The sequence below is a fragment of the Papio anubis genome, chromosome 13 (assembly GCF_008728515.1).
Source record: "Papio anubis isolate 15944 chromosome 13, Panubis1.0, whole genome shotgun sequence".
NCBI lineage: Eukaryota > Metazoa > Chordata > Mammalia > Primates > Cercopithecidae > Papio > Papio anubis.
Genome location: NC_044988.1, coordinates 7,452,428 through 7,478,249, shown reverse-complemented (window position 1 = coordinate 7,478,249; position 25,822 = coordinate 7,452,428). Strand labels below are relative to the sequence as shown.

The 25,822-nt window shown below is 42.0% G+C and overlaps 1 protein-coding gene across 10 annotated transcripts in view; it reads left to right on the top strand.

Moving 5' to 3' along the window:
- DIRAS2 (DIRAS family GTPase 2) overlaps window positions 1–25,822 on the top strand; it is a 165,274-nt gene that overhangs the window by 48,359 nt on the left and 91,093 nt on the right. For 9 of the 10 annotated variants that reach the window (XM_031654061.1, XM_031654058.1, XM_031654057.1 and 6 more), the window contains one exon: window positions 12,968–13,110. The gene's annotated coding sequence lies outside the window, so the exon portion shown is untranslated. Of the gene's footprint in view, window positions 1–12,967; window positions 13,111–17,333; window positions 17,467–25,822 lie in introns of all 10 variants that reach the window. The other variant, XR_004177801.1, reaches the window with a different exon arrangement.

The window sequence follows — 25,822 nt, the reverse complement described above, 5'->3', positions numbered from 1 at the left end:
GAATATGTGACCTCATGTGGTAAAAGGGCCTTTACAGATTACAGATGTAATTAAGTTAGCGACTTTGAGATGGGAAGATGATCCTGGATTATCTGCATGGGCCCGAGGCCATCACAAAGATCCTTATGAGGGAAAAGAAGCAGGCAGAAGAGTCAGAGGCAGAGAAGAGGTGATGATGAAGCTGAGGTTGGAGGAATTTGGGACCAGAACCCAAGGAATGTGGATGGCCTCTAGCAGCTGGAAAAGTGAAGAGAACATTCTTCCCTAGAGGCTCCAGAGGGAACGCAGCCTGTCATCACCTTGTTGTAGGCTGGTGAGAATTTTGTCAGACTTCTGACCTCCAGAATTCTAAGATAACAAAACTGGTGTTGCTGTAAACCACTGGTTGACAACAACCGTAGGAAACTAAAACAGTTCCATAATTCTGGTGTTCTGTCTATGGGTTATGCTACTATTATGTTTAGGGTGGCTTATGCATGTTCTCTCATTTCATTTTCTCAACCACCCTGACAATTAGTATACCATGATTTCCATGTTATAGCTGAAAAACCTGAAAATTAAGGTTTAGATACATCGATAAATGTCATATAAGTAATCAGTGGGTATGGGACACATCCCCAGGCCTGTTGAAGATCAAGTCCTGGTGCTTCAGGACCGAGGCTTCCAAAGGGGAGAGATCAAATCTCCCTTACAGGGCTTACTGCCCACCAGGAGAGATATTTGGGGGTTGGAGAATGTATAAAAATAAACAAAATATCCAAATGTTCCAAGGGACGGATGGTGTTTTTTTGGACCACTGCGATCACATTGCCCTTGTTTGACAACCCTAGACCTGGGAACTCTTTGTGTTTTCCTGAAAAGTGTGCAAGTGCTTGTGGAATAATGAGCAGCCTAGGGCAGCCCAGCCTCTTCACACAGAAGTAAACCGGTATGGAGCATGGACAACACTCTTTCCCATCAACATTTATTCAAATGCCAGGGAAGTGCTGGCTCTTGTTATCTAATCAAACTGGGGTCTTCCAAGCATGGCAGAGCCAAACACTGACATCTGGATTGCAGTGAGACAAAGTGAGGCATTTATTGCATGGCACCAGCGGGGAGAATTGGGCAGTTCATACTTGAGACCTATTTTAGTCTGTTCTCTCACTGCTCTAAAGAACTACCTGAGACTGGGTAATTTATAAAGAAAAGAAGTTTAATCGGCTCATGGTTCTGCAGGCTGTACAGGAAGCATAGTGGCTTCTGCTTCTGGGAAGCCTCAGCAAGCTTACAATCATGGCGGAAGGCAAAGGGGAAGCAAGTGTGTCTTACATGCTGGCAGCAGGAGGAGGAGAGAGGGGGAAGGTGCCACACACTTTAAAACAACCAGATCATGCGAGAAGGCTAGCATGAGACAGCACTAGGGGGATGGTGTGGAACCATGAAAAACCACCACCATGTTCCAATCACCTCCCACCAGGCCTCACCTCCAACACTGGGAATTACAATTCAACATGAGATTTGGGTGGGGACACAAAATTCAAACTGTATCAAGACCCTATCTCCCTTACATGTAAGTATTTTTAAAGGTGAGGAGCCAGAGGTTATAGGCAAAGTTACAAATCAATACATGGAGGCAATACATTGGTTTGACCCAGAAAGTTGGGACATTTTCAATGGGGTGGGAGGCCTACAGGTCACGGGTGGATTCAAAGATTTTCTGATTTATGATTGATTAAGCAAGTGAAACTTTGTCTAAAAATTTGGAAACAACAGAAATGAATGTTAGCTCTGACTCATGGGTATGACCTCCTCCAGGCCCCTCAGGTAGAAATTTAGAATGAAGAATGGCAGTCAGAGTTCATTCCTCAGCTCTCCCTGATGTGAGGTCAACAAAAGGGAGATACAATAGAAGGGAGGTCTGTGCCAGTAGACACACTGGGTGGGGGTCTAGGTTTCTGAAAAATAACTAAAATACATGTGTTAAGATGTTATCTTTAGTTTCTGTAGGAAACCAAACATCTCATGGCTCTACTTCCTTGGCTATTATTTTTAGCTCCTAATTACTTTCTTGCTTATGAGGTTTCTCATTTACTTTTCAGGGCTAGCTAGGTGCCTGGGATTTCCCTCAAAGAAAATCAGGATTTTCCTTTAGTTCCATGCTTGGTTTAGAGGCAGGGTACCTGGTAGGCCCCTAAGAAGGGTCCCAGCTCTGTCACACTCTGAGGTCTTCTCTACCTGAAAACTGGACTAGCTTTGGGAGATGTGAAGATCTGGACCTTTCCCTAAAGAGGAAACAACAAGACGAGAGACTGGCAGAACAAGGTTTAGGGGAGAGTCCTTTGCAGCCTTGCTGGACAGGAGAACTCCCAGGGAGACAGAGTCACCATCCTGGTGGGTCTTCAGGTTGGAAGTGAAGGTGGCTGCTGCGTTCTTCCTCCTTTCCTACGTCACATCGCATCTTCTCTTTCTTTTCCATTCCACTTCTTCCTCTTTTGCCCTGATTCAACATTTGCTATTTTATCTCCTATTTCTCTCTGAAATTATATCCCTTTGATTATTTCTCCCTGAAATATCTGTCCTCTATCTCCCTTCTCAATTTTTTTGTCCCTCTAGGTCATCTTCTTAAATGACCAGGCAGAACACTGACCAACTCAGTAACACTGAGAATTTCCAGACTTTACAGCTGTTTTTACTTAAGTTTATTTACAAGTAGCTCATAAGTATTTCAATAAATTATGAAAACAAAGTGTGAACTTGTAGAGATGTCCATTGCAACCAACTTTTTCCTAATATTTCTCACATTTTGCCTTCTAACCTAGGTAGGAGCTCATCATTAATTATGTTTTTTATATTCAAAACTTTTGGGAAAAAATTCCTTAATTTCTCTGGTAAACTACATTTCTTGTAAAAAGCAACTTCACAGTTTTCCTCAGAAACCTGATTAGTTTCCATATTATTTGGATTTATAAAATGACCCTTTCAGACTGAGAATATGACTACATTCACAATTCCATGTATATTTGCAGAACAATTCTATATTATTATGGTAATAACAAGGCTGCCATCTCTTTGCTATGCAAATTTCATACGTTATAGCTGAGTAAATACTTCCTTTCTGCCTAGTGGATTAATCTGAATAACAAAGATGCAGAATGTAAAGAACATGCAGCTCTGATTGGTTTGGTTGAAGATTTCTTATGAAGAAATTTTTGGACGTAAACTATCACCTTCCCTAAGAGGCTTAGCAGCTGTCTCAGTGGAAACAAGTCCCACAGGAGCCTGGGATCTCTTGAAACAAAATTCAGTTTTGCATCTGGCAGTAAGATAAACCTCAAAAGCCTTTCTTTTCTTTTTCTGATGCTTGAATTATAAAGAGGCTGCACCTACTCCCAGGATCAACAGGTCTGTGCACATATGGAAACAGGTCTGCACCACAGGCTATGGTCATTGGTAAAAATGGTCACTTTACTTGCAAATATAGACAAAGGGGCCCATCTTTGGTCTAAATTTTTAGCCAGCTGCTTCTATGGTGAGGTAGAGGTAGACAGTGTTTTGGGGATATGTCTATCTTTGTATAATGAAGGAATATGCCCATCTTTGCATAATGAAGAGGCCAAAGAGGTAGCCTCTTCATTATGCAAAGTTAGGTGTATTTATTTTCTATTGCTGCTGCAACAAATTATCCTAAACTTAGTGGCTTAAAACAACACAAATGTATTATCTTATAGTTCTGCAAACCAGAAGTGTGACGTGAGTCTCACAAGGCTGAAATCGGGATGTTGGTGGCTGTATTCCTCTCTGGAGTCCTTAAGGGAGAACAATTTCCTCAGTTTCCCCAGTTGGTAGAGGCTGCTTGCATTTCTTAGTTTGTGGGCCTTTCCTCCATCTTGTTGACAAAAAGAGGCAACTCCGTAAAATATTTGAAGAGACTCTGAACCACATGGCAGTGACCATGGCGCATGACAGAGCTCCAGGAGGTCCTGAGAACATGCACCTAAGGTGGTAGGGCTACAGCTTAGTTTTATGCATTTTAGGGAGACATATGATATATTAGTCTGTTCTCACACTTCTAATAAAGACACACCTGAGACTGGGTAATTTATAAAGAAAAGAGATTTAATTGACTCACAGTTCCACATGACTGGGGAAGTTTTACAATTATGATGAAAGGCAAGGAGGAGCCTTAAATCACATCTTAAATGATGGCAAGGAAAAGAGAGCTTGTGCAGGGAAACTCCTCTTTATAAAACCATCAGATCTTGTGAGACTTATTCACTATGATGAGAACAGCATGAGAAATACCTGCCTCCATGATTCAATTACCTCCCACTGGGTCCCTCCCATGACATATGGGAATTGTGGGAGCTAAAATTCAAAATGAGATTTGGTTAGGGACAGAGCCAAACCATATCATAAGACATCCATCAATACATGTAAGATGTACATTGGTTGGGACCTGAAAGGTGGGAAAACTTGAAGTAGGAGGTTTCCATGTGGATTCAAAGATTTTCTGACTGGCAATTGGTTGAGTTTATGTAAAGACTTGGCATCAATAGAAGGGAGCATTTGGGTTAACATAAGAGGTTGTGGAGACCAAGGTTCTTATTATGCAGATGAAGCCTCCAGGTAGCAGGCTTTAGAGAGAATAGATTGTAAATATTTCTTATTGGACTAAAAATTGTGCCAGACTCTCAGTTAATTCTCTCTTGGATCAGGCAAAAGACCTAGAAAGGGAAGGAGATTCTCTACAGAATGTAGATTTTTCCCACAAGAGACGGCTTTACAGGGCTATTTCAAAACATGTCAAAGAAATATATTTTGGGGTAAAATACTTTGATTTTGTTCAGGGCCTGCCATCTGTCGTAAAGGTTCTTATTGCTGCAAATAATCTGTTCTGCCAGTCTTAAGGTCTCTGTTTTAATGTTAAGGGCTGATCAGCTGTGCCTGAATTCCAAAGGGAGGCGGGTATAATGAGGCACATGTGACCACCCATCCACACCATGGCCTGAACCAGGTATTTCAGGTTTACTTTAGAGTGCCCTTGGCCAAGAGGAGGGGTCCATTCAGTTGATGAAAGCTTTAGAATGTTATTGTTGGTTTATAATCTTCAAAGCCAGCAATGGCTAGTCAAACCCTCCTTACCTCACATCACTCTGACTTTGAAATCTCTGTCTCCCTCCTTCACTTTAAGAACCCTAGCAATGAAGCACTTCAGGAAATACCACCCCTAACACATGCCACTTTCATATGCTGATTACTTCAAACTGAGGGCTCATGGGGAAGAACAAATGCAGACAAGGGCTTTCTCTGAGTTCCCCTTGTCTGCTTAAAGGCAGATCTCAATTGTCATGAATTCCCTCCCTGGGAATCTTATCAACCACAGATGAACTCTCCAGGGAAGATGAACACCATGTCCAGAGTGACTATCACATGTTCTTCTGCCAGCTGCTTTTATTACCTAAGAGGCTTTTATCTTCATAACAAGACAACCTTGACTCACCATACAATTCCTCCCATAACCCTCCATGATTTGTGTTAACACCACCCCCACCCCTGCCAGAAACCCTAAGCCCCTATCAGTTTTTGTAGTGCAGAATGTTATAAAAACATCAACCATGGAGTCCCATATTTGGTGGGACTCCCATGCGTATATACAGATATGGTTTGGTTCTGTATCCCCACCCATATCTCATCTTGAATTGTAATCTGAATGTAATCCCCACATGTTGGGGGAGGGATCTTGTGGAGGTGATTAGATCACAGGGGCATTTCCTCCATGCTGTTCTTATGATGGTGAGTGAATTCTCATGAGAGATTATGGTTTTATAAAGGCTTTTCCCACCTTTGCTGTGCACTTCTCCTTCCTGCTGAAGGTAAAGAAGGTGCGCTTCTTCCCATTTGCCTTAACCATGATTGTAAGTTTCCTGAGGTTTTCCCAGTCATGTGAAACTGTGAGTCAATTAAATGTCTTTTATAAATTACCCAGTCTTGGGCAGTTCTTTATAGCAGCGTGAGAATGAACTAATACAATAAATTAGCACCAGGAGTGGGGTGCTGATATAAAGATACTCCAAAATGTGGAAGTGACTTTGGAACTTGGTAACAGGTAGAAGGTGGAAGAGTTTGCAGGGCTGAGAAGAAGACAGAAAGATGTGGGAAAGTTTGAAACTTCCTAGTGACTTGTTGAACATCTTTGACCAAAATGCTGATAGTGATATGGACAACGGCATTCAGACTGAGGTGATCTCAAATGGAGATGAGAAACTTGTTGGGAAATGGAATAAAATTAACTCTTGCTATGCTTTAACAAAGAGATGGTGGCATTTTGCCCCTGCCCTAGAGATCTGTGGAACTTTGAACTTGAGAGACATGATTTAGGGTATCTGGGGGAAGAAATTTCTAAGTGGCAAAGTGTTCAAGAGGAAGCAGAGCATAAAACTTTGGAAAATTTGCATCCTGATGATGCAATAGAAAACAAAAAAACCTATTTTCTAGAGAGAAATTCAAGCTGGCTGGAGAAATTTGCACAAGTAACAAGGAACAAAATGTTAATTGCTGAGACAATGGGGAAAATGTCTCCAAGGCATGTCAGAGACCTTCATGGCAGCCCTTTCCATCACAGGCCTGGAGACCTAGGAGGGAAAAATGATATTGTGGGCCCATCCCAGGGCCCCCTTTCTCTATGAAGCCTTGGAACATGGTGTCCTATGTCCCAGCTGCTTCAGCTTCAGCCATGGCTAAAAGGGGCCAACATACAGCTCAGGCTGTTGATAAGAGGGTGCAAGCCCCAAGCCTTGGTGACTTAGTGTGGTGTTGGGCCTGTGGGTATACAAAAGTCAAGAATTCAGGTTTGGGAACCTCCACCTAGATTTCAGAGGATGTATGGAAATGCCTGGATGTCCAGGCAGGAGTTTGCTGCAGTGACAGAGCCCTCATGGAGAACCTCTGCTAGGGCAGTGTAGAAGGGAAATGTGGAGTCAGAGACTCCACACAGAGTCCCCACTGGGGCACTGCCTAGTAGAGCTGTGAGAAGATGGACACTGTCCCCAAGACCCCAGAGTGGTAGATCCACTGACAGCTTGCGTTGTGTGCCTGGAAAAGCTTCAGGCAGTCAACACCAGCCCATGAAAGCAGCTGGGAGGGGGGCTGCACCCTGCAAAGTGACAGGGGTGGAGATGCCCAAGGCTGTAGGAGCTCATGTCCAGATAACTCAAGATATGTGCAAAAGTAATTGCAACCTAATACATTGACATAAGGCAGATTAATGGGGAAAAAGCATTTTAATTATGTACATGTATTAGTCCATTCTCACGCTGCTCTAAAGGACTGCCTGAGACTGGGTAATTTATAAAAGAAAGAGATTTAATTGTCTCACAGTTTGGCATGGCTGGGAAGGCCTCAGGAAACTTACAATCATGGCTGAAAGCAAAAGGGAAGAAAAGCTGCTTATTCACATGCCAGCGGGAAGAAGAAGTGTAGAGCAAAGGGGCAAAAAGCCCTTTATAACACCATCAGATCTCAAGAAAACCCACTCGCTATCATGAGAACAGTATGGAGTAACCATCCTCATGATCTCGTCAACTCCCACGAGGTCCCTCCCCCAACACTTGGGGATTACAATTTGGATTACAGTTCAAGATGAGATTTGAGTGGGGACACAGAGCCAGGCCATATCGTTCTGCCCCAGCCCCTCCCAGATCTCATCCTTCTCACATTTCAAAACACAATTATGCCTTCCCAAGAGTCTACCAAAGTCTTCACTCATTTCAGCATTGACCCAAAAGTCCAAGTCCATAGCCTCATCTGAGACTAAACAAGTCCCTTCTGCCTGTGATCCTATAAAATCAAAAGTAAGTTAGTTACTTAGTAGGTACAATGGGGGTACAGGCATTGGGTAAATACACACATTCCAAATGGGAGAAATTGACCAAAACAAAGGAGCTACAATGTCCAGAAGTTATTCTATGTGGTCTGAAAGGGGGAGGAACCCTTAGTTCCAGGAATTTCCTGCCCCCTTCCCTGAGAGCTCAAGAATAATCTGACCCTTGTTTAGCATGTGCCTAAAAAAATAACCATAAAAATAGTGAACCAGCAGCCTTCAGGGCTGCTATCCCTAAGGAGTAGCCACCCTTTTATTCCTTTACTTTCTTAATAAACTTTCTTTTACTTTATCAGCTCATTCTTGAATTCCTTCCTGTGTGAGGCCAAAAACCCAGGCGGCCTCCCAGGCTAAACCCCAGTTTTGGGGATCACCCTATTATCCATCCTGGGGTACAATTCCTCTACAATCATGGACTAAAGAAAAAAGTTATCTGCTCCTAAAACACAATGGTGGCATAGGCATAGGATAGCAGATAAAGATATTCTCACTTAAAAAGGGAGAGAATTATAAAATGAGTTACTATTTCCAAGCAATTTCAAAATCCAACCTGACAAACTCCATAGGCTTCAAGACCTTTGACTAATTACCTGTGGTCCTTGGCTCTGTCCTGAGCTCACAGCTCCATTCTCTGAGTTTGATGGTCTTCCCTCTGTGAGGTTTTTTTTTTTATAATCACGAAAGGTAGCACATGCTTGCAGCTGAGCAGTTTGCAGCTGATCCCTGTTTCCTGTCTGGAGAAGCATGAAGGTCCACAGCCTTCTTTTAGTCTGCTCTCTGACTTTTTTTTGGTTCATGATCGCTGTATTTCTACTGACATTATATTCTTGGGAACTTTGTAGGCCTCTTGTATGTGTCACCCGGATTCACTTCATTAAACAGAGTCTCCTCCACAGATCATTCCTAAGTAATCTCCTATCTATTTTTGGCATCTGCTGAGATAACTAAGGGGAATCTATAAATCATACCCTAAATTTCTCAAAGATCGAATATTCTGACATCCTGATCTTTCTCTGATAGTAGCAAAAGGTTGTGCGGCTACATTCCTGAATTTTTCTCTAGAGCATTATTTTTTAACAGAGAATCTCTTCACTTTAGCATCATGCGAAATTTTGAAAAGTTGCAAATTTTACCAATTGTCATGACCTGGTCTGACTGCTCCCCTTCCCTGCTTTTTAAAACAGTTCTTCCCTCAATTTAATTCTTTTCTTTCATATTTTACATTATGCAACAAGAAGTAACCAGGCTTTGTCTTCAAAACTTTGAACATCTCAAGGAAACAAGTTTGTTGCTTAAAGTGTCACTTTCTGCATAATTATAGGACAAAATTTAGCTGGTCTTTCTGTCACCATACCACAAAAATCCCCTTTTCTCTAGTTTCCAATAATACATTCCTCACTTCCTTGTGCACCATCCCCAGAAGCACCCTTAACATCCATGTTTCTACCACCAATCTATTTCTGATGATGTAGGTGATGATATAATGACGTATATTTTCTCCACCCTACTCCTCACTTCCTTCTGAGTCATCCATAACAGAGTCATTAATGCTTATATTTATATAGGTCTGTACAAGGCTGTCTAACTTTTCCTATTACATTCCTCAAAATTCTTCCTGCCTCTTTCCCAATTCCAAAATGATTTCTACATTTTTAGGAATTTGTTACAGTAGCACTCCACCTCCAGGTACTGAAATCTAATAGTTGCCTATTGCAGCTGCAAAAATTATTAGTGACTTAAAAGAGGATGAATTTATTGTCTTATGGTTTTGTAGGCCAGAAGTCTGACAAGAGTCTCACATGATTAAAATTAAGATGCTGGCAGGGACGCAGTCCTCTCCGGAGTCTCTAGGGGAGAATTCGTTTTCCTGCTCTCCCCAGCTTCTAGAGGCTGCCTGCTTTGATTGACTCATTGCCCGTTCTTCATCCTCAAAGCCAGCAATGGTGCTGCATCCTTATCACATCAGATCACTCTAACGCTGACCCTCCTGCTGACTTCTTTCCTTTCTAAGGACACTGGACTTCCCTGGATATTTCAGGATAATCTCTCTATTTTAAGGCAGGTTGATTAGCAAACCTAATTCTGCTTTACCATGCAATATAACGTATTCTCAGGTTCCAGGAATTAAGATGTGGCCACTTTTTTTTCAGAGGTAGGGTGCCTTAATTTGCCTGTTGCATAAGATACATAAAGACGAAGGTTTTACCCACACTCCTGGGAGATATGAAGTTAAAAACATCACCTTGGGAGGAAAGCTAAATGCACCCGCCACCACACCCAGCTACTTTTTGGTATTTTTAGTAGAGACAGCGTTTTGCCACATTGGCCAGGCTGGTCCCAAACCTCTGACCTCAGGTGATCTGCCTGCCTTGGCCTCCCAGTGTGCAAGGATTACAGGCGTGAGCCACTGCACCTGGCCCACGTTAACCTTTTATAGCCACACCCACTTTCCTCCTGTCCCCAGTCCTTGACACCCGGCAACCACTACTATGTGCTCCATTTCTATAATTTTGTCATTACCAGGATGACATGTAAATGGAATCACACAGTGTGTAACATTTTGGGATTGGTTTTTCTCACGCAGCATAATTCTCCGGAGATTCATTGAGGTTGTTATGTGTATCAACAGTTCTTTTTATGGCTGAGTAATAGTCCATGGTATGGCTATTTCACAGTTTTGAAATCATTCGCCTATTGAAGGACATCCGGGTTCTTTCCAGTTTGGGGCTATTATACATAAAACTGCTATGAACATACATATGCAGGTTTTTGTGTGGAAATAAGTTTTACTTCTCTGGGATAGATGGCCAGGAGTAAAGCTTCTCAGTCACATGGTAGTGCATGCTTAGTTTTTGTTTGTTTGTTTGTTTGTTTTTGATGTGGAGTCTCACTCTGTCTCCCAGACTGGAGTGCAGTGGCATGATCTCGGTTCACTGCAACCTCCGCCTCCTGGGTTCAAGGAATTCTCCTGCCTCAGCCTCCCAAGTAGCTGGGACTGCAGGCGCATGCCACCATGCCAAGCCAATTTTTTGTATTTTAGTAGAGAGGGGGTTTCACCGTGTTGCCCAGGCTGGTTTCAAACTTCTGAGCTCAGACAATCCACCCACTTTGGTCTCCCAAGGTGTTGGGATGACAGGCATGAGCCACCGTGCCTGGCCTGTGCATGCTTAGTTTTAAAAGAAAATGCCAAACTGGTTTTCAATGTGTCTAGACCGCTTTACATTCCTAGCAGCAATGTGTGAAAGATCCAGTTTCTCTACATCTTTGACAGCATTTGGTGTTGCCACTACATCTCATTTTAGCCATTCTGATGGTATGTAGTAACATCTCATTGTGGTTTTAATTTCCTTAATGGCTGATTATGCTAATGTTTTAACATGCTTATTTGTAATCTGTGTATGCTCCTCTGTAAAATGTCTGTTTATCATTTGCCCATTTTCTGTTTGTAATGTTTGCATTTTTTAACCGTTGAGTTTTGAGAGTTTTTATACATTTCAAAATACTAATTTTTTGTTGACTATGTGGCTTTTAAATATTTCTTCCTACTTGTAGCTTGCCTTTCATCCTCTCTAATGAGGTCTACGGCAGAGTACAAGTTTTTAATTTTGACGAACTCCAGTTTACCAGTGTTTTTTTTTTATGGATCATACTTTTGGTCTTAACTTGAGAAACTCCTTGCCCAGCAATAGATCTTAAAGATTTTCTGATTTTTGCCTACTTTTTTTGGAATAATTTTACAGTTTTACGTTTTATAATTTAAGTCTTAGATTCATTTTAAGTTAAATTTTACATTATGTATGAAACTTAGTTCTTTTTTTTTTTTTCAGACAGAGTTTCACTCTGTCACCCAGGTTGGAGTTCAATGGTGCGATCTCCCCTCACCACAACCTCCACCTCCTGGGTTTAAGCAATTCTCCTGCCTCCGCCTCCAGAGTAGCTAGGATTACAGGCATGTGCCCCCACGCCCAGCTAATTTTTTTTTTTTTTAATTTTTATTTTTAGAGACGTGGTTTCACCATGTTGGCCAGGCTCAAACTCCTGAACTCAGGTGATCCACCTGCCTCGGCCTCCCAAAGTGCTGGGATTACAGGCATGAGCCACCAGGCCTGGCCTTAGTCGTTTTCACACTTGGGTGTAAAAAATCAGTTGGACCTATTTGCATGGTTTTATTTGTGGGTTAGGTATTCTAGCACATTGATCTATCTGTGTTGATCTCTCTGCCAAATCTATATAGCCTTGATTAGTGTGGCCATAAAGTGACTCATAATTCTCTCATGTTAGTCTTCATTTTCAAAATTGTTTTAGTTATTTTTGTTTCTCTGTATTTTTCACATAAAATTTAAAATAATCTTGTCTCTATAATGAATGCGGTTGGGATTTTGATAGAAATTGCATTAAGCCTATGAATCAATTTGGGGAGAAATGACATCTTTACTATGTTGAGTTTTCCAATCCATGAACACAGTATACCTCTTTATTTATTTATGTGTTGGGTAGTTTTTCGCTTAAAAGCTCTCTGTTCTATACAAGTTTTGCTAGAGTTATACTTTAGTATTGAGACAGCCAAGTAGAAAGGGGTCTCTGAAGAACACTGGACTGGCCCGTGGACTGGAAGAATGGGGTGCAGCTGTGGGAAGTCGGCGCCCTTTGCAGCGGGGAGGAGCCTGGCCTCTCCTGTTCAGGGTAGTACCTGAGATTCAGTCTGTGAGGTGGGAAACTGGCTAGCAGGACTCTCACTTTCCTGAGAGTCCCTGTTTCCTTTTGGCCCAATAAATCCCATTTTTCTCACCCTTCAAAGTGTCTGCAAGCCTAATCTTCCCTGATTGTGTGACAAGGACCCTAAGGAAAAAGTCCTACAACAGTATTTAGTTTAGTTTTTTTTTTTTTTTTAAGCAATTATAAATGGCGCTGTTCATTGTTAGTATAGGGAAATACAATTGATTGTTGCGTGTTTATGTGACCTTACTGACTTTACTTACTATTTCTAGTCATTTTTTGGTAGGTTCTTGGATTTTATAAATAGAAAATTATGTCATCTACAAGTAAAGAAAGTTTTATTTTTTCCTTTCTTATCTCTATGTATTTTATTTCCTTTTCTGTCCTTAGTGCACAGCCTAGAACTTCCAGAACTAACAACTGTTGAAAAACAGTGTGAGAGTGGACATCCTTACCTTGTTCCTGATCTTGGTACCTGGCCTCAGACACTGCACCCAGTCCCTCCCATCAGATGCTATTGCTGAAAGCAACGGGTAAGGCTAGCACAAGTTCAGAGGATGTGGACATAGCCTCCCCCTCTTGAAGAAAGCAGCAGCCAAGTCTCCTTGCAAAGAGGTATGGAGATGAGATTCACTGGGGGCCATCAATGCAACAATCTACCACCTGCTACATTCTGACCGCAATGACTCGCATCCCTGCCCAAGATTCCCAAAGTCTCATCTTGTCCTAGCACTGGGTCCCTGTGCGTTCCAACAAGCCTGAGATGTGTTGTGACAATCTCCCACTTTGTTGTCTGGGTACAGCAATAAAACCCAAGCTCCCTGAGTCTACCAAGGAAGGCCGCTAACTTTGGGAAGGGATCTAAAAATAATTTTACAGTTATGCCCAGTGCGTCAATATAGTTAATGCTCACCTTAAATATGTAGTCATGCAGCCAGCTGAAGGCAGCGCGGTGACTCACCTTCTCCCAGTGCGGCAGGACTTTCCCTGATGAGTGATCAATGCTCTCCATTAAAGGCTTCCTGTTTCCTTCTGACCCTGAAAACAGTATGCAAGAGCTACACATTCTGTGTACAGACAAAGAACAACACTCCACAGTGAATTGCTTTTATAACCCTTGGCATTATTTTCCAGTGAATCGTATCCTGTAAACAGGAACCTCATGAGAAAACATAAATGAGCAACAATCATTTCCTATATTGGTAATCAGATAAAAGTCCTGATTCAATTTCCAATTGCTTTAACATGCATAAAGCTTGCAGTGCATCTATATCAGAAAGGCAATTCCTGGATTCATTATATATGTGTATACACACATATACATACATAATGATACACACACATAATGATATGTATACATATATACATGATATACATACACACATATACATAATGATATACACACGTATCTACCTAATGATATACACATACACATACACATATACATACTTAATGATGCACATATGCACATTATATGTTCAGGTATCATATGTACATAATGACATGTATACATCTAATGCATACACATATGTACATAATGATATGCATACATGGTTATACACATACATATATAATGAGATATACATATATACATACATAATGATACACATGCATACACATATACACACATAATGATACACACACACGTATATACAGACATCCATCATACACATATACACAGGTTTTGGGGCTCTAATACTTTTCAATTTTAGCTAGTCACCATTTTTACAGAAACATACACATGCATATTTGGCTGGCTCACTTTTAGGGCTTCAGACAAACCACTCTTCAAGCTGTCAGCTATGTCTTTCTGAGAGGACCAGTGTTTCCTAAGTGGATGTTTGGAGATTGCAACCATTAAAAAAATGGCAGTGAAATAAATGGCAGTAAAAATAAAACGGCAGTAAAAATAAAACGGCAGTAAAAATAAACAGAAGACACCCTGTGGTGAAACGCTCACTTTGGAAGTGACAGTTCTATAAGTCACTGGTGGTCAAACGCTCACCTGGTAGTGACAGGGCTCTCACCTGGTGGTCTCACAAGGAGATGATCAACCTCCACGGAGTCTGTTACCATCGCTCAGGCAAGGGTGTTTAATTACTTCATCACTGTACACAGTAAATCTTGTTGCAGTGTGAAAAAATTATTAAAACTAAAGCTACCTATTGGTTAACACACTATTAGACTGCAGGGCCTGTAACGTGTAGTATAGGGTGAACCCTATTGGTTGTGCCATGGAGGAAACAAACATTTTTGAGGTATTTTTCAAATAATTAATTTTTAAAACACTGTAGGCTTTTGGTTCCAATCTATGCAGTCAGAAGGATCGTCCCTCTAAGGAATGAAGGGGTGGTTACCTGGAAACACATAGAGGGAGTTCTAACTGTAAAAGCTAACTTTACATCTTGAAAGCTGAGTTTGCAGGCCTGGGACTAGTTTATTTTAAGCCTAAGAAAGAAAGAACTCAGGATATGATGTAAGGGAACTCTTCACGCTACAAGAAGCAGCACAGAGACCCTCTGGACGAGAGAGGTGAGAGGAAGGCAAGGAAGTTGGCAGGTGGAGCGCATGGAATAGGGAGGAGAGAGAACTAGGGTGGGAGCAGCCAGATGGCTTCGTGACTGTGTGAGGCTCTGTGCAGGGTTGTGGAATATGGGGAAATCCCATTGGAGGGTTTGAGGTTGTGGCTCCTCACCCTCTGGCTGCAGTGTGTGGCTCTGGGAAAATTCACAAGCCCCTGGGGCCTTGATGCTGTGTGGCCGTGGAGAAGGGTACACGGTGTGGAGCAGGTGACCACGGCCAAGAGCAGGGAGGAAAGCAGCTCTGAAAGAGGGCTCCTTTCTGGGTACCTTTTGCAGATTCATTGCTGTTTAGCAAATATGAATGCAAATTCAAAAGATTAATGAGTTGTGGGAAGACTGCTCTGGGGAATTCTGGAAAATATTGCCGCCTAAGCGCCAGTTCCTGCTCCATTTTCCACATGCCCACTTTTTTATGAAGCAATGCAACAGCAGGGCGGGCGTGCTGGTGCTGCCTGCAGGGAGCCCAGAGCCCCAAATCTTCCTTCTGTCTACAGGACGGGGGCAAGGGCTTTCTTCTTTCTGATGTCAGGAGACAGCTGGGTAGTCGGAGGCGGTGGAGGGGATGGGCCTCTCTCAAGGCCTGCAAATAAAATTATTCTCCATCCTTACTTGGGGAGGCCCCACAGCACAAGAGGGTGGCCCACCTGCTGTGTGTGTCCCTGCAGGAGCCTTCCTGTCCCTGTCTAATGTTCCTCTAGCGGCCTTCCTTTCATTCCTGTGGCCCCGTCATAGTTATAGCGTGAACCTGGTAGGAGGAGCCCCCTCCTCAACAGGGAGGAACTGCAGGCTTTCCCCGAACCAGTTCTGTGCAGCAGAAACAGCTGCCGTCCACCACTTCCTGGTTTGTCACAGCTGGAGGAAACCTGACTGTCCTAAAGGCCACAGGCAAATAAGAAGAAAAAAAAAAAAAAGTTAAGGAAGCATCCAGCGGGATTTCTTGGGAGGGCTGGAGGAGAAGACATGCAGTGACCGCAGTCCTCCCCGCGCTCTATGCATAGAACAATAACTTTGTTCCCCGTAACTCTCACCCCACACCTTTCCTCCACTCATAGCAAATCCTCTCCAAAGTGGTGTTGGTGTCTCTACTTGCTGCCAGGATTTCTCATCCCCTCTTTTCTCCCTGACCTCCCGTCACTGAGTTTGGGTCCCCATTGCTGCCCTGCAAAGGTTCCCATCACATCCTCCACCACGGTCATCTTGGCAAGGCCAGAGCCTGAGAAGCAAGGAAGCTGACAGCGTAAGTCCCAGTCTGAGCCCGAAGGCTGCAGAACTGGGAGAGCTGATGTCCAAGAGCAGAAGGTGGATGTCCTGGCTTAAGCAGGACAGAATCTGCCTTTTTGTTCTCTGCAGGAACCCAGTTGATTGGAGGATGCCCACCAGCACTGGGAAAGGCAGTTAGCTCCACTGAGTCCACTGACTGAAATGCTGGTCCTTTCCAGAGATGCCTTCACAGGCACACCCAGAAATAATGGTTTACCTGTGATGTGGGAATCCTTAGCCCAGTCAAACTGACACCTAAACTTACCCATCACACTCCCAAATGTGCACTCACAGGCAGTTGTCTCAGTGATGTGTCATCCACAAGGAGCAGTTGTGTGCCATGGAGCCATAAAAACGGTACTTATGAGAAGGCTTATAATCATGTGAAGATTGCTTTAGTAATTGTACAATCAGAAGAACCAGAACTGTGTATATAATAGGAGTTAAATACAAAGAAGTCCGCCAAATATTAGCTCGACTCATTTCTGGGTCAGAGAGCGATGCCTTTTACATACATAGTACTAACTTTGACTTTATATATATAAACAGGTAGATACATAAAGGTATAAGTTTTGTGGAAACTTGCAAGTAAACTGGTTTCTGGTCCTGCTTTGGAGTCTAACAAGGTGCATGTTAATCTGTGACAGGAGAATCATGTTTCTACACTTCAGGCTTGCCCTGCCTTGAACTTTTCATTCTTCTTCTTGCCTGAGACAAATGTGTATCTGATTGCTTCCTCTGATATAGAAATGCAGATTCACTGGGCCAGACAAAGGCATAGGTGACTATTACTCTACCCACCTCTCATATGTAAATTATGTATTCCGCGAAAGACTGGTCAAAGACTCAAAAGAATTCAACCATTTGTCTCTTATGTACCCCCAACTTTAAAAAATTTCTTCCTTTCCCCCCAGTACCCACCCTTTCCCCTTTAAAATACTGACGTCCTCAAAACCATCTTTGGAGAAAGACACAGATCTACCTCCTGGGCATGCATCCTCAACCTTGGCAAAATAAACTTTCTTAATGGATTGAGACCTGTCTCAGGTACTTTTTGGTTTACAGCATCTATTAGCATAATGATACGATTTTTCTGTCTTAATTTGATTCTGTAATGAAGTATGCTAACAGTTTAGTATTATCTAACCAACTTTATACAATTGATTATTCTTGTAGTTATTTTGAATTACTTTTAAAGACTGCTAGATTCTATTTTTAAACTTTATTCATAATCGAGATTGACATGTTTTCTTTTAAAATTTATTATAACGACATAATAATGGCTTCTCAAGTAAATTGAGGGACTTTACAATGTCTTTTATGGTCTTGAATATGTTAAATATCACGGGAATAGTCAGTTGTTTAAACATTAGATAGAATTCAGTTGTGAAACAATATATCTATAGTGTCTTTTTAGGAAATGGCATGCTTCAACCACATTTCCAATCTTTTATGAAAATTGTATTTTCTTCTTCCAGTGTACATTTTGATAGGATGTTGTATGTTGTGCTGTCATCGAGTTGTATGTGGCATTCTCTTACAATTCTTCAATCAACTGTATTTATGACAATATCTCTCTTTTCATGTCTTAACTTGTGTCATATTTATCCCTTCCTCTTTTCATTCATTGTCTCAGGGGAGGTTTATCTATTTTGTCGGTATTTTCAAAAACAAAGTTTTGGTCAGGCCTGGTGGCTCATACCTATAATCCCAGCACTTTGGGAGGCTGAGGTGGGTGGAGCACCTGAGGTCAGGAGTTGGAGGCCAGCCTGGCCAACATGGCAAAACCCCATCTCCACTAAAAATACAAAAATTAGCCAGGCATGGTGGTGGACGCCTGTAATCCCAGCTACTTGGGAGGCTGAGGCAGCAGAATCGCTTGAACCTGGGAGGTGGAAGTTGCAGTGAACCGAGATGGCACCACTTCACTCCAGCCTGGGAGAAAGAGCAAAACTCTGTCTCAAAAACAAAAACAAACACACTAACACACAACAAAGTGTTGAATTTATTTTAAATTTTCAAATAGCTTTTTAATTTCAAATTTATCAATTTCAGCTTTTATCTTTGAAATCCTTCTTTTATTTTTTTCTCTTTATTGCTCATTTCTATATTCTTTAGCTAAGTATTGAGTTCTTTTATTTTTAGTCTCTTTTTTTTAAGTAATGAAAGCGTATAAGATTACACATTTTCCCTTGAGCACAGTTTTCTCAGGATTTGTTGTGATTTTTTTTCTCCCTTTATTGCTTTCTGACAGTTTGTGGAACCCAGGCCCTGCTTTGAAATCCCCTGTGTGCATCATGTAGAGAAGTCAGGAAAGTCTGGTCTCAGGAATCAGCAGCAGCCCTGGAGCCAGATGTGCACTGTGGCCCCTGGCTTTGAAAGACACTCATCCACTTGCCTTAAATTATAGCTTTCTAGCTCAGACAGTTTTACATACAATTCTCAATCTGTCAAGCTTATGCAAGTCATTTGGGAAGAGTATTTGGCAGAAAGCAGCGTTCAGAAAGGCAGCCCACAGAGATTGCCTTGCGGGGCAGCAAAGACAAAGACCTTTTGGAAAAGCTATGAAAGATATCCCTTAGGTTTTCAGTATTTTACGTTTGCACACCTTGGCAATTGCCACCTATTTTACTCATATGGGACTGTCCATCAGATATAGATTTCTTTCCTTTTGTTTTTTTTTTTTCCAAAATAGACCAGTTTGTAAACATGGGCATTTTTTTTCTCTTTTTGAGGTTAATTCTGTATGTTTTTCCCGGAAATTACCGAGCTTCAACAATTCTGTATTTTTAAAACTCCATGGTCTTTACTTCAAGGGAGACATACTGCTTATTCTAACATTCTCTATTATTTTAAAAATATTGATGGTAATTAATACCATGTGAGATTTAATGCCACATAGTCCACAACTTACAAAAGTAGCTGTATTTCAAAATCCTGAGCATCAAGAATACATCAAGAGGGGCCCACACAGAATTGATGCTCCGCCCTCATTTACTGCAGTTTTATTCTCATCTAGCTGTGAAAAATTCAGACTTGACTGACACGGCAAACAATAGGGAAACAAATCTTTAGTTCGCCAATCATTTTTGCTGAAATAACTAAGTTCAGGCTGCCATTAAAAAGTAATAACAGAACAAAGGAATGATGAATGACTATTACTGTGAAGTTGTGCTCTTTCAAAAGCATGGTCTCAACAAGTTTCTCAATCTTGCATGCAAGAGAAACTTCTAAGGAACAAAGAAGCAATACAGGATGCCAGAAGACATTTATTTAAATGTCACTTATGCATTGGGTAATGAGAATTGAAGGAGTTCCATCTGAGATAATAAACCAATTTTTTTGCGAAAGAAGATGAAGCAATTAATTATTCAAGGGCAATAACTTCTCCTTGGACTTCATTTTCACAGACCACATTTACCCACATTTACCCTTAGCTGTTGGAATAAAAAACAGATGGTACACTACACTCATTTGTACCTACTTAAAGAAGACACCAATTGTAATTCAATTCAGGAACTCTTATTTTGAGTGTCTGTTATTCTCAAAGGAATAACATGCCTGGCATGGGGATGCCATCTGGGTGAGGTGGGCTCCCTGCCCACCCACTGTGATAATGGTGGTATTTGAACAGGCTGTGGTTCCAGCAAGGTCAGAGTGACAAACAGGGGAGGCATTCTTCAGCTCCCCAGCAAAAAGAAGCTTCCTCTGCCTTTCTCTGGGATACCTGGGCTCTGCCATTCTGATGGCAGCTCTAGCCCACAGTGGCTTCATGTCTGAAGGGGCTGTGGCATCAGATGGATTCTACAGCAGGAGGCTGATAAGCCACAGGCTTATCAAAGGGATCCCAGGCTTACTTTGTTTTTTTAAAAAAATTTTGTTTCAATAATTTTAGGAGAACAGGTGGTTTTTGGTTACGTGGATAAGTTCTTCAGTGGTGATTTCTGAGATGTTAGTGCACCCATCACCCAAGCAGTGTACACTGTATCCAACGTGTAGTCTTTTATCCCTCACCCCCTCCCAACCTTCCGCCCTGAGTCTCCAAAGTCCACTGTATCATTCTTTTTTTTTTCTTTCTTTTTTTGAGATGGAGTTTTGCTCTTGTTGCCCAGGCTGGAGTGCAATGGCGCTATCTTGGCTCATCACAACCTCTGCCTCCTGAGTTCAAGTGATTCTCCTGCCTCAGCCTCCCAGCTAGCTGGAATTACAGGCATGCACCACCATGCCCGGCTAATTTTTGTGTTTTTAGTAGAGACGGGGTTCTGCATGGTGGTCAGGCTGGTCTCAGACTCCCGACCTCAGGTGATCCGCCCCCCTCGGCCTCCCAAAGTGCTGGGATTACAGGTGTGAGTCACCGTGCTCGGCCCACTGTATCATTCTTATGCCAGGCTTGCTTTCTAATATTCTCCTGAGGAAACTGTTGCTGGAAGGAAGGATTCTTAGAATTGAGTTTGGTCATCATTCATCTTTGCTCTTAACATTATCCTCTTAGGCTTGCTGGTGGCTGAGGGAAAGATGTCTTAAGGATCTGGAGAAGTCATTCCATATAGTGAGAATGCTGCTGGGCTCTAAGAAGCAAATGATGTCAAGCATGCCCTACTTTGCCAGTTGAATATGCCATTAACTTTCTCTAGGGCTTAACATTCTGAGGGAGTTCTACATGATGAGTTCTGTGTTCTCTTTTAGTTCCAAATACAGGACTTTTGGATGATGTAAAGATGTAAAGCACAAGACTCCCTTTTAGTTAAACATGAAAGGGTAGACTGCATTTACCTATCCATTTTTCTTCAAAAATCCTACGGTATGTGTCAGGGTTCTATTTTTTTTATGTGTTATGAGAAACTAGCTCAGATGATTATGAAGGCTGACAAGTCCCAATATCTGCAGGGTGGATTGGCAAGCTGGAGGCCCACGAGAGCCAATCGTGCAGTTCCAGCCTGAAGACTGGCAGGTTTGAGAGTCAGGAAAAACTGGTGTTCTGTTTGAGTGTGAAGGCAGGAAACAGCTGACGTCCTAGTTCAAAAGAAGCAAGGCAGAATGAATGGCCTTCAGCTGATGGGATGGGACCCATTCACACTGGGGAGGGCCATCTGCTTTCCTCAGTCCACTGATTCAGATGTCAATCTCATCCAAACCACCCTCACAGACACACCCAGAATAATGTGTGACCAAATGTCTGGGCATCCCATGGCCTAGTCGAGTTGACACATAAAATTTACCATGACACCTACCTTTCTTCTGCTTGCTTTGAATCTGAATTGATCTCTTTTTTCATTTCTTAAGGTAGAAGCTGAGATCACTGGTTTGAGACATCTTTTTGTCTAATATAGGATTTAGCATTATAAATTTCTCTGCATCAGTGGCATTCCACACATGTTAAAAATGCATTTTTATGGCCAGGTGTGGTGGCTCACACCTGTAATCCCAGCACTTTGGGAGGCCGAGGTGGGTGGATCACAAGGTCAAGGGATCACGACCATCCTGGCCAACATGGTGAAACCCCATCTATACTAAAAACACAAAAATTAGCTGGGCATTGCGGCATGTGCCTATAGTCCCAGCTACTTAGGAGGCTGAGGCAGGAGAATCACTTGAACCTGGGAGGCAGAGGTTGCAGTGAGCCAAGATTGTACCACTGCACTCTAGCCTGGGTGACAGAGCAAGACTCTGTCTCAAAAAAAAAAAAAGTACTTTTAATTTCAGTTAATTAGAAATGTTTTGTAACTTCCATTTCAATTTCTTACCTTTTTTTTTTTTTTTTTTTTTTTTTTTTTCAAAGAGAGGATCTCCTCTTTTGCCCAGGCTGGTGTGCAGTGGTGTGATTGTACCTCACTGCAGCCTTGACATCCCGGGTCCAAGAGATTCTTCCACGTCAGCCACTCTAGTAGCGGGGACCACAGGCATGTGCCACCATGCTTGTCTCCTTTTTTGTTTATGTGTGTGTGTCTAAAGACAGGGTCCCCCAACTATGTTGCCTAGGCTGATCTCAAACTCTTGGGCTCAAGTGATCCTCCCACCTTGGCCTTCCAAAGTGCTGGGATTACAGGTGTGAGCCAACATGCCTGGCCTGATTTCTGTTTCAATCCATGGATTTTTTTTTTTTTAAGAAATATTTGGGAATTTTCCAAATATCTTGCTTTTATTGATTTTTATTTTAATTTCATTGTATTGGGATAACATTAATATGTATATTTTGAATTATTTTAAAGTTGAGATTATTTTTATGGTCCAGATTATAGTTCATCTAGCTAAACATTCTGTGTCTGCTTGATAAGAATATGTTGATTAGAGGATTCTAGAAATTCAATTAATTAGTTGGTTCATAGTGTTGTTAGCCTTTTATATGCTTATTGATTTTTGGTCTACTTGTTCTATCAGTTACAGGTGGGACAGGTGTTGAAACCTCTGACTACAATGATAGATTTGTCTATTTTCCCCTGTAGTTCTATCAGTTCTTGTTCATATATTTGGAAGCTCTGACATTAGATGGATAAATGTTTAGAATTTTTATGCCCTTTTGAAGAATTGCCTTTTTTTATCATCATGAAACATGACCCTTTTATCCACGGTGATATTTTTGGTTTCCAATTTACCTTGATATTAATATAGTCACTCCAACTTTGCTTTAATTACTGTTAACATGGCATATCTTTCTCACAAGGAGATATATACATATGTATATGTATATATGTATGAATATAACTTATAATTGTGAATTAAAAAGGTGTTTTAAATTTTGATATTAAGTATTTATGTTTTAGGCTGATTTCAGATATACGATTGCCTATTTTAATAAAAAGTAAACATTATTGTGTTACCAAAAAGTAGTTATAAAAAAAGTATGTTTTCCCTTTCCACTATTTTAAACACACACACACACACACACACACACACACGCTTATTTTGACTTGTAAACTGAGAAAGATGCAAAATTGTCTCTCATGAAAATAGTCAAAGAAGGAGGTGGAAGAGATAAAAAAAGTTTGAAAATGTTATTCATGGGCTGGAGAGTCCTGACTGTCCCCTTTGTTCTCCTATTGTTTCACCATCAAAGGCTGGTTGATCCCTCTGCCTTTTGAAAGCATTCAAAAGGAAGGGAAGCTTACGTTTTTTGTCAAGATTATTATCCATTCCAAATCTGAAGCCTCTTTGGAGGGCCTTGCAGTGTTTTGGTTGAAACTTCTCTCTAATAGAGACTCACTGAATGCTACAGCTTCAGAGAAGGGGCTGCGGGCAGCCACCCTGTGGAGCACTTCTTCATATAGGTTCTCTCTTTCCCTAGGAGCTTTTAATTCAATGCAATCTCCTTCTCTGAAGACATGCCTTGTTTGGAGACACTTAGGAGGGTGGCTGCTGGAGTCCTGCTTAGAGACTGTGCTCTGTGCAAATAGGAATTGAGGATGGGAGAGCTACATTACTTGAAAAGACTATTTAAGGCCACAAAGACAGAAATAAAAGTGTGTTTTTAGTCTAAGCTTAGCTTATCTCTTGAGCATGTGTGAATCTTAAAATAGAGGCAGTGGTCTTCTTCATGATGTGGGGAAGTTCTGTTTTTGAGGCTACTGAGTCCTCATCTACTAGGATAGCCTTGACTGATTAGGGAATCTACATCCTTAAACATCTGCCTGATAAATGAATAGGAGACACTCACGTCTAGAGTGCTTTGCATATGTTGATTCATTTATTCTTCACAAAAACCTTGAGTGATTATAATTTTGTTTGCACCTAAAAAGTAAAAAGAGAAAGAGTCTGAGGCTCTGGTAGGTGAAGACTACATGCAAATCTCAGCACTTGTAAGTGTTTAAGGAGGTATTGGAACTCGGATCTGGCTGCCTGCAGGGTTGTGATGTTTTTAGTTTCCTCCTGCAACAGCCATAGGCCTTGCTTTGGGCTGGGGCAAAGACTTTTACAAGACATTGACACACAGGGCCAGGAGATACTGACACCGCATAATAAAGCTGATGATGCAGTAAATTTGTGAGCCTGAGGTAGCAAGACTTTGGCCACCTGGACAGTGGCTGATGGACACCCCAGTCACACAGTTAGCACCTGGGCAGGGAGGATTCTGTTGTTTCCACGTGCACTACAGATTAAAGTGGAGAAGATGAGCACCTCCCTTCCTGAGCACAGGCCCCCGGTGGCCACTGAGGCTCAGAGAACAGCACTGTGTGGCCATGCACTTTTGTGGGTGCCCAGCTTCTCTGACGGTTCCTTCGCAGATCTTTCTGAAACGATACACATTCAGTTTGCTAACATCGAATTCAAGGCCTTGGCCGCTGTATTAGTCTGTTCTCACATTGCTATAAAGAAATAACTGAGACTGGGTAATTTACAAAGGAAAGAGGTTTAATTGGCTCACGGTTCCACAGGCTGTGCTGGAAGCATGATGTCGACATCTGCTCAGCTTCCAAGGAGGCCTCAGGAAGCTTCCAATCATGAGAGAAGGCAAAGAGGGAGAAAACATCTTACACTGTGGGAAGAGGAGTGAGGGTGGGGGAGGTGCCACACACTTCTAAATGACCAGATCTCAGGATAACTCACTATCATGAGGATAGAACCAAGAGGGCTGATACTAAACCATTCATGAGAAATTCACCCCCATCATACAATCACCTCCCACGAGACCCCACGTCCAACACGGGAGATTACAATTTAATCTGATACTTGGTGTGGACACAGATCCAAACCATATTAGCCACAAACTTTTGATTCTTTCTGTGGGAAAAGGGAGGTTGCAAGTGACCTGGGGTTTGAGAACTTTTGAGCTGTCCCAGGATGGGTGGGCTTGGTTTGGGATGGGTGGATGTGTGTGGAAGATGGGTTAGGGAGCACCCAAAGGTGATGTGATGGTTTGGGGTCTATTAGCTAAAAGGAGTGGGATTGTATGTCCTGCTTCAATTTTAAAAAATTAAACCTCAACATGTACACAGCTTAAGGAGTCAAATAGTTCTAATAGATTTGTTATAAATGCATGGTAGGTTTTTCTCTTCATGTGCCTTTCTTCAGAGGCTAACCCTTCTAATTCTCTCTCTCTCTCTCTCTCTTTTTTTTTTTTTTTTGTTTTTGAGATGGAGTCTGACTCTGTCGCCCAGGCTGGAGTGCAGTGGCACCATCCTGGCTTGCTGCAAACTCCACCTGCCCAAAACAAGCGATTCTCCTGCTTCAGCCTCCCAAGTAGCCGGGATTACAGACGTGTATAACCACACCAAGCTAATTTTTGTGTGTCTTTAGTAGAAACGGAGTTTCACCATGTTGCCTAGGCTGGTCTTGAACTCCCAAGCTCAGGTGATTCGCCTGCCTCGGCCTCCCAAAGTGTTGGAATTACAGGCGTGAGTCACCACACCTGGCCCTTCTAATTCTTTTAACTGATGATTTTGGTCTTTATCCCCTTATCTCTAAACAT